We start from the raw sequence: 11,285 nt of genomic DNA, 5'->3' as shown, positions 1-11,285 counted from the left end.
TGGAAAGCATGACCCCTGGATTCTCTATCAGCCCAGAAGTAAAACAATTTCCGAGGCCAACTCTTCAGACAGGGATTGGACTGGACTGTGGGACATAAAGTTATACTCGTGAGGAGTGTGCCTCTTAGCTCAAGTAGATACAAGAAACTAAAATGGGCAGATTCCGTCTGGAGGTGAGATGGGAAGGCAGAGAGGGTTAGGAGCTGGTTAAATGGGGAATCAGGGGTGGAAAGGAGGAGTGTGCTGTCACAGTATGGGGATAGCAATTAGAGTCCCATAACAATGTATGTATAAATTTTTGTATGGGAAAAAATAAAAAAATAAAGTTAAATCATCTCAACTATTTCTTTTTTAAAATAAATACTTCAGTGTGTTTGTGGGTAAGCATAGTTTAGGATTAAATTTCACAAAGAAAAAAATTTTATTCACTTTTTTTCCCCATTTCATTACATATACAGAAATGTATCAATGAAAAATCACTCCTCCTAAATATTTTTTAAATCCCAGGATAAGGTAATCGTTGCTGTTGGGTGCCATTAAGTTGGTTCCAACTCATAGCAACCCTACAGGGCAGAGTAGAGCTGCCCAATAGGGTTTCCAAGGAGCAGCTGGTGGATTCAAACTGCCAGCCTTTTGGTTAGCAGCCAAACTCTTAACCACTGTGCCACCAGGGCTCCAACACAGAACAGACAGGATTTTTAGAATGTTTAGTTTTTGTTGTTAAATCTATTCTTTACCACTGAAAAGCAGAAAGAAAAAGGTTCACTGAGTAATGTATTGCTAGTTGGATATTTATGACATATATTTTTTGGAGGATCTTGTTTCTTTGTAATCAAACACTCTCAAGTTCAAGTCCACTACTTTTTTTTAATGAATAATATAGTAATTTTAATGCCTCTTACTTCTTAGATTTCCAGTATTATACTCTGCCACCTGCTTTGCTTCCTAAAGGAGGAAATATTTAATGACTGATTTTATAGAATGAAATTTGCCAACATTGGGTCACAAAGGTAAGTAAATTTTCTGCTTTGGTGCCTTTGTGTTGGGAAAAGCGAAAACAATATGAAATCCCCTGGTATTTTTGGAAATGTGCTATCTTTTCTAGATGCAGGTGAGTTCATATTCATAACAATGTAGTCTACTCTAGTCTAAAGCTAATGATGGTTTCTCATTGCTTTACTAAAAGTAAGCCTAGAATTATAATCTATTATAGTGTGTACCTGGAGTCCCTCAGTAGTAAAAATAGTCAACATGCTCAGTTGCGAACTGAAAGGTTAGAAATTCGAGTCGACCCAAAGGCACCTCAGTAGAAAGACCTGGTGATCTACTTCTGAAAAATCAGCCATTGATAACCCTATGAAGCACAGTTCTATTCCACTCAGACACGCTTGGGGTCACCATGAGTTGGAGTTGATTCGACAGCAATTGGTTGTTTTATATTCTGCTCAACCAAAAAAATACATATGTTTCTTTTTTTCCTCACGTTCGAAAGAGGATGAAAGAATTGTCCAGTGGGACATTTCTTATAAACAGGATGAATCAGTTATTTTGCACCATACAAGATAAAAGCGTTGTTTATTTGAAGACATTTCAAAAGATTCTAATGATTCTAAACTTCTTACTGCTAGAAAACACCATAGAGTTTCCTAGTAAAGTGAAGGTAGAATCAAGAAGCAGAATGCACTTTCTAATCCTTCCTTGATGAATCTCAAGATTGTTTTGAAGAGTCAACCTCATCTTATACTTCAGTTCACCCATCAGTAAATGAAGAATAGCCAGATAAGCTATTCGAGTTTTTACCCTGATATATTGTTATTTGGACGCACTGGCTCTAGCCTAAGAAGTATATTGGCCATATGATCTCATGGTTCAGAATTTTGTTTCCAATAACAGCAATATTATATTGATGTCTGATGTTTTACACTCTGTCCATACCATCAAACCTAAGTATTAGATCACTACAGTGTTAATGGTAAATAATACAGACAGCTAATTTGCATCATTTCGATGAAGTAAAATGTATGAATTCAATCCTAATGAGTAGAGTGAGGCTCATGGGGCAATGGGTTACAGTCCTGGCTCCAGAATCAGACCAACTTGAGTTCAAATCTAGACTCTGCCACTTATTAGCTGTGTGACATTGGAGTTGTTTAAACTCTGTGAGTCTCAGCTTCTTCAGCTCTAATAGGATTGTGAAGAGTAAACAAACTCGCAAGAAAATCCAACACATAGTGAGGATTCTATCAATGTTAGCAGCAATGATTACTGTTATCATTACCTGAGATAAACTCATAAGGTTGCTTTATAGAGCAGAGTTTCCCAAGGTTTAGTGTGCACATGAATACTCTGGGAACCTAGTTAAATGCAGATTCTGATTCAGTAGAACAGGGGTGGGGCCTGAGGTTCTGCATCTCTGTGATGCTTGTGCGTCAACTTGGCTGGGCCATGATTCTCAGTGTTTGGCAGATATGATATAGTTTGGCAGTTATGTAATGATGTAATCAACTCCATGATGAAATCAGCTATGAGCAGCCGGTCAGTTGAAAGGGAGTTTCTTTGGGGGTGTGGCTTGCCTCCAGTATATAAATGAATATTCAGGCAAGGCTCTCGCTCTGGATCCTGCATCCAGCTCTGACCTCTAGTTCTTGGGATTTGAGCTGGTAGCCTGCCGTATTGCCTGCTGATCTTGGGATTCATCAGCCTCTGCTGCCTATGAACAAGTAGCCTACCATCTGACCTGCCGATCTTGGGTTTGTCAGCCCCTGCAGCTATGTGAGTCAGGAGAAGCCTCCAGCCTGGCACCTGACCCATGGACTTGAGACTTGACAGACTCTACAACTGCATGAGCCATTTCCTTTAGATAAATCTCTCTTTCTATGGAGGCTGGTGGTGCAGTGGTTAAGCGTTCGGCTGCTAACCAAAAGGTTGACAGTTTGAATCCACCAGCTGCTCCTTGAAAACTCTGTGGGGCAGTTCTACTCTGTCCTATAGGGTCTCTACGAGTCGGAATCAACTCAACGGCAATGAGTATGGTTTTTTGGTTTATATATACTTCATTGGTTTTGCTTCTCTGGAGAACCCAGCCTAAGAGAATCTCTAACAAGCTTCCAGGTGATGCTTATACTGGTGAACCACAGACCAAAGTGATGCAGAAAAAAGGACCCAGGCTTTGGTATTACCAGCTATGGACTGGACTCCTGGATCCATGACATGCTCGTGATATGACCCTGGCAAGGCCAAGTCTCCTCATCTCTGCAATGAAGATAATAATATGCATTCTAATTACATCAATTTTCATTTAATAACATACTGTACTAGGACAGTATCTGGCATATTGTAGAAACTTAATGAATTTAAGTTTAATTTTTCTATAGGAAATGCTTACTGGTCCATCCAGTATAGGGGGATGTGACAGTTTCCTGAAAGAGATGCAAATTCCAATTTCCTTTGAAAACTTCTTAGAATTCTGTCATTACGAAATGAACTTCAACATTGGTTTAAAAGTTTCGCATTGCTAACCATCACAGTCCACCCCTTGTCAAGTTGGTAACTATACACATCTCCTTAAACCATACATAATCTCTACATAAAGACAATTATAAAGTAACAGAAAAGGTTTGGCATTGCACGGCAAACAAATCAATTCATACCAGATGCTGTGGGAACAAATTCGAAAAATTATGGGGTCTCGAGTCGGAGTGGGTAGGATTTCTGCAAGCACAGATAACTGAGAAAAGAAACTAGCTCATGAAGCATTTTATTTTACTGTAATTTTTAACCTTTTTATTATGCAAAGTTTCATAAACCCACCCTCTTACCCGTCTGAATGATTTTGAAGGAAATTCAGGACATCGTATTATTTCATCCATAAATATCTCAACGCATGTCTTTAAAAAAGGACTCTTTTTCCTAAAAAACATACTGTGATACCATTATAATAATGTATTTCGAAGAAAAAATGTACTTTTAAATTTAGAGTATGTATTTTACTTGCCTATGGGGCAGTTCTACTCTGTCTTATGGGGTCACTCTGAGTCAGAATTGACTTCACAGCAACAGGTTTGGTTTTTTTGGTTTATTTTAGTTGCCATTCAGTTTTTACTACAGACAATGAGATATACATGCTAAAGTAGAATTCAAAATACCCCAACACTTATGAACAAAGTAACTATACTTGCTCCCTAAGCCTTGCTGTTGTCAAAGAGGCCAGAACACTCAATGTCTTATCTGCAGGCCTGACATTCTCAGCACCCTTTCTTTCACTTCTCCAGCTGGTTCCTAATCAGTCGGCCAACTCTGGGTGTCAATTACATCCTCAACATTGTCCTCTGCATTCTGAGCCTTCCCTGCTTAATTAGCTCTTGCTGATAGAAAGAGACTGCTTTTAACTTCTGCCAGGAGCCGGCCACTCCTGGCAAGCTGATCTGAGTTCTAAGCTCTCATAAAGAGTTCAGAGTTCCAAGATCTCATAAAACGTTAGAGCCTTCATAGTTCAGCCACCTAATGCTAGATGTGACCACTTAGGGGCCAGAGTGTTAGGTGGATGGTCCTGCCTCATGATTACTCAAAAATCTGTCAAAGTAAAGTTGTCATTACATTGTCTCAATATCAAGTCAAATCACTGCTCTGTCCTAAAGGATCTCTAGGAGTCGGAGTCAACTTGACAGCAGCAGGTTTGATTTTATGGTTTATATACACTCCACTGGTTTTGCTTCTCCAGAGAACCCTGCCTAACACTTGTGATAAAATTTCATCTCTTATTTTACAACATTTGGTTATTCTCTCTAACTTACTTTTAAAGGCCAAATTTTATTTTCTTTTTGAACATTTAGAAATATACACAATTAGAGCAAAAATAATGACTCAAGACGGTAAAAAGCTTTCATTTATACATGTTATTATTAAAATTAAAATATCATTAAAATACTTCTTGAACGTGTGTGTGTGTGTGTGTGTGTGTGTGTGTGTGTGTGTGTGTGTACCCATTGCTATCGAGTTGATTCCAACTCATAGTGACCCTATAGGACAAGCAGAAATGCTCATAGGGTTTCCAAGGCTGTAATTCTTTACAGAAGCAGACTGCCGCCATCTTTCTCCCACGGAGGGGCTGGTGGATTCGAACTGCTGACCTTTAGGCTAGCAGCCGAGCTCTTAGCCACTGCGCCACCAGGGCTCCTCTCTCTCTTTCTTAATCTCTCACGGCTGTCCGAAAGGCTGCCAGTTCGAATCTACCAGCTGCTCCTTGGACACCCTATAGGGGCAGTTGTACTTTGTCCTATAGGGTTGTTATGAGTCGGAATCGACTCGACAGCAACGGGTTTTTACATATATACATATGTATATATACATGTACTTATATATGCATATATATTCTTTTCAATTTTCATTATATAATATTTCAAATAAACATAAATATAAAAAATAGTATAATATACACCTACGAATACATTGTTGTTGTTGTTAGGTGCCATTGAGTTGGTTCTGACTCATAGCGACCCCATGCACCACGGAACGAAACACTGCCCGGTCCTGCGCCATCCTCACAATCATTGCTATGCGTGAGCCCACTGTCAGCCACTGTGTCAGTCCATCTCCTTGAGGGTCTTCCTGTTTTTCGCTGGCCCTGTACTTTACCAAGCATGATGTCCTTCTCCAGGGACTGATCGCTCCTGACAACTTGTCTGAAGTATGTAAGACGTGGTCTCACCCTCCTTCCTTCTAAGGAGCATTCTGGTTGTACTTCTTCCAATACATTAACATACATTACTGATGTAATATATACAAAATAAAAAGAAAATAATGTAATATCACCGTGGAAAGGCTTTCCCTTTGAAAGCATTTTAACTAAAGGCCACTCTACTCCCATGCCTTTTCGATCCCTTCTTCCTTAGAGATTATCTTGTAAATGGGTGAAATTCATTCTCATACAGATGTATATCATTCATTCAATTGTTTTGTACTTTTAAAATTTTTTACAGGAATTATGTCAGACTATATGAACATTTTGCTACTTGCTCTTTTCACTCAGTATTATGTTTTCAAGACTGAGCCATGTGGATATATTAGGTGAACCTTGGATCATTCATTTCAATTGCTATGTAGAATTCTGGAGCCCTGGCTGGCCGTTCAAATCTACCAGCCGCTCCTTGGAAACCCTATAGGGCAGTTCTACTCTGTCCTATGGGGTCGCTATGAGTCTGAATTGACTAGACGGCAATGGGTTTGGTGTTTTTTATGGTTATATAGAATTCTACTGTATGAATAAACCATAGTTTATTTATCTATTCTCCTTCAGAGTGACAGGTTGTTCAATTGGACATCTTCTGGTAGACTTATCCCTAGGTACCCTGCAGTTTTTGCAACTAGGCTAAATAGCATCTTTGTAAATACACATGCTTGTAATTATTGCTGTTTATCAGCCTGCTATTGATGTTTTCATATTGATTCGTTATTTGCCAGTTTTGCTGAGCTCTCTTATTCAGTCCAATAGTTTATCTGTAAGTAGATTTTCTTGTAGGGGAATGATAATCAGTTTCTGGAAGCTCACCCTATTCCTTCTTTATATTTTTGTATTGTAACCAGGTAGAGAAATTTAGATTTATCAGAATTCTGCAAGAAGGGATGGCTGAAAGTTAGAGAGAGCAGATGGCTTGGTAGAACTCCTCCTCTTGAGAGAAGCAGCCAGGGCTGGGAGACTTCCCACCAAAAACTTCGGGTACAGAGAGGTGTGAGGGCTTTTGAAAGGAGTGGACACGAACTGCTTAGGGTCCCACGAGATGGTGGATGGCAGCATAATCTGTGTTGGCTTGTCTTCAGTAAAAATAGAAAACACACCACATGCTTGGTCTCACTGATTTTATTTCCGGAACCCTGAAGGAGATAAAGCTTTATATTCAGACGTGATACAGGGACCAGAGAACTGAAGCAGCCTCGTGACCACTAGGGCCAGGATCCAAACAAGCCTGAAGAAGCCAAGTCTGAAATCCTGGAAAGGGCCTGGAGCTGCCCAGGTTTGGGAAGTTGGATTCAGCCAAGTTTCCAAAACCTTTAAGGGCAGGAAAATCAGCCCTGGTGGCACAGTGGTTAAACGCTTGGCTGCTAACCCATAGGTCAGCAGTTTGAACCCACCAGCTACTCCGCGGGAGAAAGATGTGGCAGTCTGCTTCCTTAAAGATTACAGCCTTGGAAACCCTATGGGGTAGTTCTAGTCTGTCCTACAGGGTAGCTATGAGTTGGAATTGACTCCATGGTAACAGCTTAAGGGCAGGCGAGCCCACTGACGGCCATTTGATTTGTAGGTTCCCCATGTTGAGTACACACTGTCGAAAGGCAGGGTTCACTTCCCTTTTTCCTAAAATGCCTTCTTTCAAGCTTCGAGTTTACTAACTCTTTGGCCTTCCCTGGAATTAAATTGTTTATCATTCGACATACCATTTGGCATGAGAAGAAATATCACCTTTAAAATGCCTCCTCATGAGGACAAAAATTCCATCATTCGATTCATTTCTTTCTTTCTTTCTTCATTGTGCTTTAGGTGAATGTTTACAGCGCAAATTAGTTTCTCATTGAACAGCTAATACACGAATTGTTTTGTGATATTGGTTGCCAACTCCGCAATGTGTCAACACTCTCCCCTTCTTGACCTTGGGTTCCCCATTTCCATTCGTCCAGTTCTCCTGTCCCTTCCTTAATTCTCATCTTTGCTTTTGGGCTGGTGTGCCCATTTGATCCCGTATACATGGTTGAACTCTGGGAGTTATTGTTTGTTTTATTAGCCCGTCATACACCAGCGGCGCGGCGTTGGCACCCCAGAAGTAGAGGTGGCAGATGCTGTGGTACTTCTCCTGGCCGACCGTGTCCTAGATCTCAAACTTGAGGGAGGCAGCGCCCATGGGCACCCCTTTTGTGAAGAAGGCACCGAAACGAGGGAGCTGGGGAGCTTCATTTAGATGATGTTTTTATCCACGGCTTGGATTGCACCACAAGCCCTGCTGTCCACATATTGGGGTTTCATAGCCATTAAAGCAGAGTGAAGCAGCCCTGGGGTCTCCAGTTTAGCACTCGGCTGCTAACTGAAAGATCAGTGGTTCAAACCCACCCACCGCTCCACAGGAGAAAGATGTGGCAGTCTGCTTCCGTAAAGATTACAGCCTTGGAAACCCTATAGAGCAGTTCTATTCTGTCCTATAGGGTCACTATGAGTCGAAATCGACTCCACAGCAACAGGTACGGGTAATCTTTAGCTGAAGGGTGAACCTCGGGAATGACTTTAGTACTGAGTTAAAAGGGTGTCTGGGGGCCATACCCTCAGGGTGTCTCTAATTTTTTGTCAGACCAGTTAAGTCTGGTCTTTTTCTGTGAGTTTGAATTTTGTTCTACATTTTTGTCCAGCTCTGTCCGGGACCCTCTATTGTGATCTCTGTCAGGGCAGTCAGTGGTGGTAGCCGGGCACCATCTAGTTGTGCTGGACTCAGTCTGGTGGAGGCTGTGGTAGTTGTGGTCCATTAGTCCTTTGGACTAATCTTTCCCTTGCATATTTGCTTTTCTTCATTTTCCTTTGCTCCAGATGGGATGGGACCAGTAGATGTATCTTAGATGGCCACTTACAAACTTTTAAGACCCCAGAGTTAGTCACCAAAGTAGGATGTAGAACATTTTCTTTATAAACTATGCTATGCCAGTAGAGCTGGATTAGAGTCCCCAGTCCTCAGCCCAGTAACTTGGTCCCTCAGGAACTTTAGATGTGTCTATGAAGCTTCTATGACTTTGCCTTGTAGATTCATTTTTCAAGGGCCCTCTACACGTATAATGAATCTGAGGGAACAATAAACTGATATTGGATAATAAATTAATGTTAATGGAGATTAGTTTATCCATTTAACCCATCACCATCAAGAAGAAGGCAAAGAGGGAAGAACTTGGGTCTAGAGTCAACCTACCTGGGTTGAATTCTCACTCCACCACCCACTAACTCTGTTACGTGGGGCTGTTACTTAACCTCTCTGTGCCTTGATTTCTTCATCTATAAAATGGACATATTAATGGTACTTACCACATAGGGTCGACTCGATGAAGCAGGTTTCCTTTTGGTTTACCACATAGAGTAGAGTCCCTGGGTGGGGCAAAAGGTTAATGTGCTCAGCTGCTAACCAATATGCTAGAGTTTCGAGTCTACCCAGAGACACCTCGGAAGAAAAGCTTGGTGGTCTGCTTCTGAAAGATCGGTTATTGAAAACCCTCCGGTGTACACTTCTCCTCTGACACACACGGGGTCACCATGAGTTGGAGTCAACCCAACAGTAACAGGTTTTTACCACACAGGGTGGCTGTGAAGATTAAACGAGTTAAACTTTATCGAGCACTTAGAATCGTGGCTGCCATAAGGCAGATGCTACTTAGTATTAGGACTAAATTATTATTGTTATTGGAAAGAAAGCAAAACACTGAAGGCATGGTTTAAAGGACAGCTACGTTTTGAGGAAATAATGAGATAGCTCAAACCGAACAATCAGGGGCCGTGGAGGGAGGGGATGAGTAAGAACGGGGCTTTGGAGAGGAGGCGCCAAAGATAAGGGTTTCATCTTTTGAAATTTTGCATAGAATACTGTCTAGCTGCCTAGTTCTGGCATTTAAGGAATTAGAGATGTTCTTCGTTAGGTATACCTTCCACAGCGGTCGGCTCTTGCTGCAATAATGCTGCCTAACAAGCCACCCCCAAACTTAGTGGCATACACCACGAAGCCTGCATTTATTGCCATGGGTCTGTAGGTCAGCTGGAATTGGCTCCAGGATGCAGTCAGTCTGTAGGCTTATTCTGCAGTCCAGCTGAAGGCCGGCAGGTGCCTGGGCCATGTTCTCCTAGCAGAGGTCAGAAGCTCCCAGAGGCCTGGGCGCAGAACAGACACACTGTCACTCCCACCCACACTCCAGTGCCCAAAACAAATCACACAGCTGAGCCCAGCACCCATGGGATAGGGAAATACTCTTCTCCCATGGAGGTGGGGCAGGGAACCAAAAAAAAAAAAAAAAAAACCCAAACCCATTGCCGTCAAGTCAATTCTGACTCACAGTGACCCCATAGGACAGAGTACAATGCTTCATAGGGTTTCCAAGGAGCAGCTGGTGGATTCAAACTGCCAAGCTTTTGGTTATCAGCCAAGCTCTTTAACCACTGCACCACTAGGGCTCCTGAAGACAGGGACTATATACTGAACTAGAATCTCAACTTCCACACCTTCCTTCTAAGACTTTAAAGTTTTGATACTGTCTCTTCTTAGCCGTTGTCTTTTTACTCTGGAGAATTCCAATCTCTTTCCTCTTTCCTCCCTTTTTGCTTCGTTTTCCCCTCGTATCTCCTCCCCTTGTTAGATGTGATCCACTTTGTTGGTCTTTTTGGTTATATATCCACATTCAACTGCTGGGCTTCAAGGTCAACTTGGAAATAGATTCAAATATTCTTTTCTGATAGCAAGATAGATGAACACATTGAAAGGATACTAACATTTGTGGAGTCAACGACATACAGGCAGCTTGCTAGATATTCTTCATACATTGTCTCTTCCAATCCTGACAAAGTCAAACGCTTCCAGGGACTAGGCAGGCAAATGAATGAAGAGAGTAGGATATAACTCTTTCACTTCATGCATGACTGCATTTCACAGCAGTACCGTTTATTTTATTCACAGTCAAAAGGAATCCCTGTTGAAATTCAAGTCCTGTTTTTCCGTGAATACTATTTTTCAGCAGGCTTCTTTGCTCAGACCCCATCATAACTGTCACCACGGACTGCCTCTGAATAGCACGTTACGCTGTCTTTTTGTGACATAAATGTGTTTTGCACATGAAACGTCTGGGAATATTTTTGTCTTCCACAAAGAACACTGCTCTCTTACCATTTTATTTTAAGCGCATGACCCACATGATCTATATTTAACTCCTACTTTTTTAGGGCTGTGCATACAGATATATTTCTCTTTCCTCTTGATTGTAAGAAAACAATTACAAAAGAGTGTTGACAAACAGCAGCTGGGTATATAACCGAGGTATCTCCCACCCAGCTGCATTGTCAGGAGTTTACTGCAGGGAATGGGGAGGACTTTGGTTCAACAACACATCCCACTCTAAGGTAGGGGCGGGGGGGCGGGGGAGCAACACTCAGCTGTAACCAATTATTGACATTTGCAAATTCAAACCCAGCATCTTCTGCTTCTTAACATGAGTCAAATTGAACCCTTTTATGTAAAATTTCCCAATTTTTAAATATTACCAACTGTATTAGTCAGGAT

This window comes from Trichechus manatus, unplaced genomic scaffold (genome assembly GCF_000243295.1).
Source record: "Trichechus manatus latirostris isolate Lorelei unplaced genomic scaffold, TriManLat1.0 scaffold00049, whole genome shotgun sequence".
Taxonomy (NCBI): domain Eukaryota; kingdom Metazoa; phylum Chordata; class Mammalia; order Sirenia; family Trichechidae; genus Trichechus; species Trichechus manatus.
The sequence above is the reverse complement of the archived record's forward strand: the minus strand, read 5'-3'. Positions refer to the sequence as shown.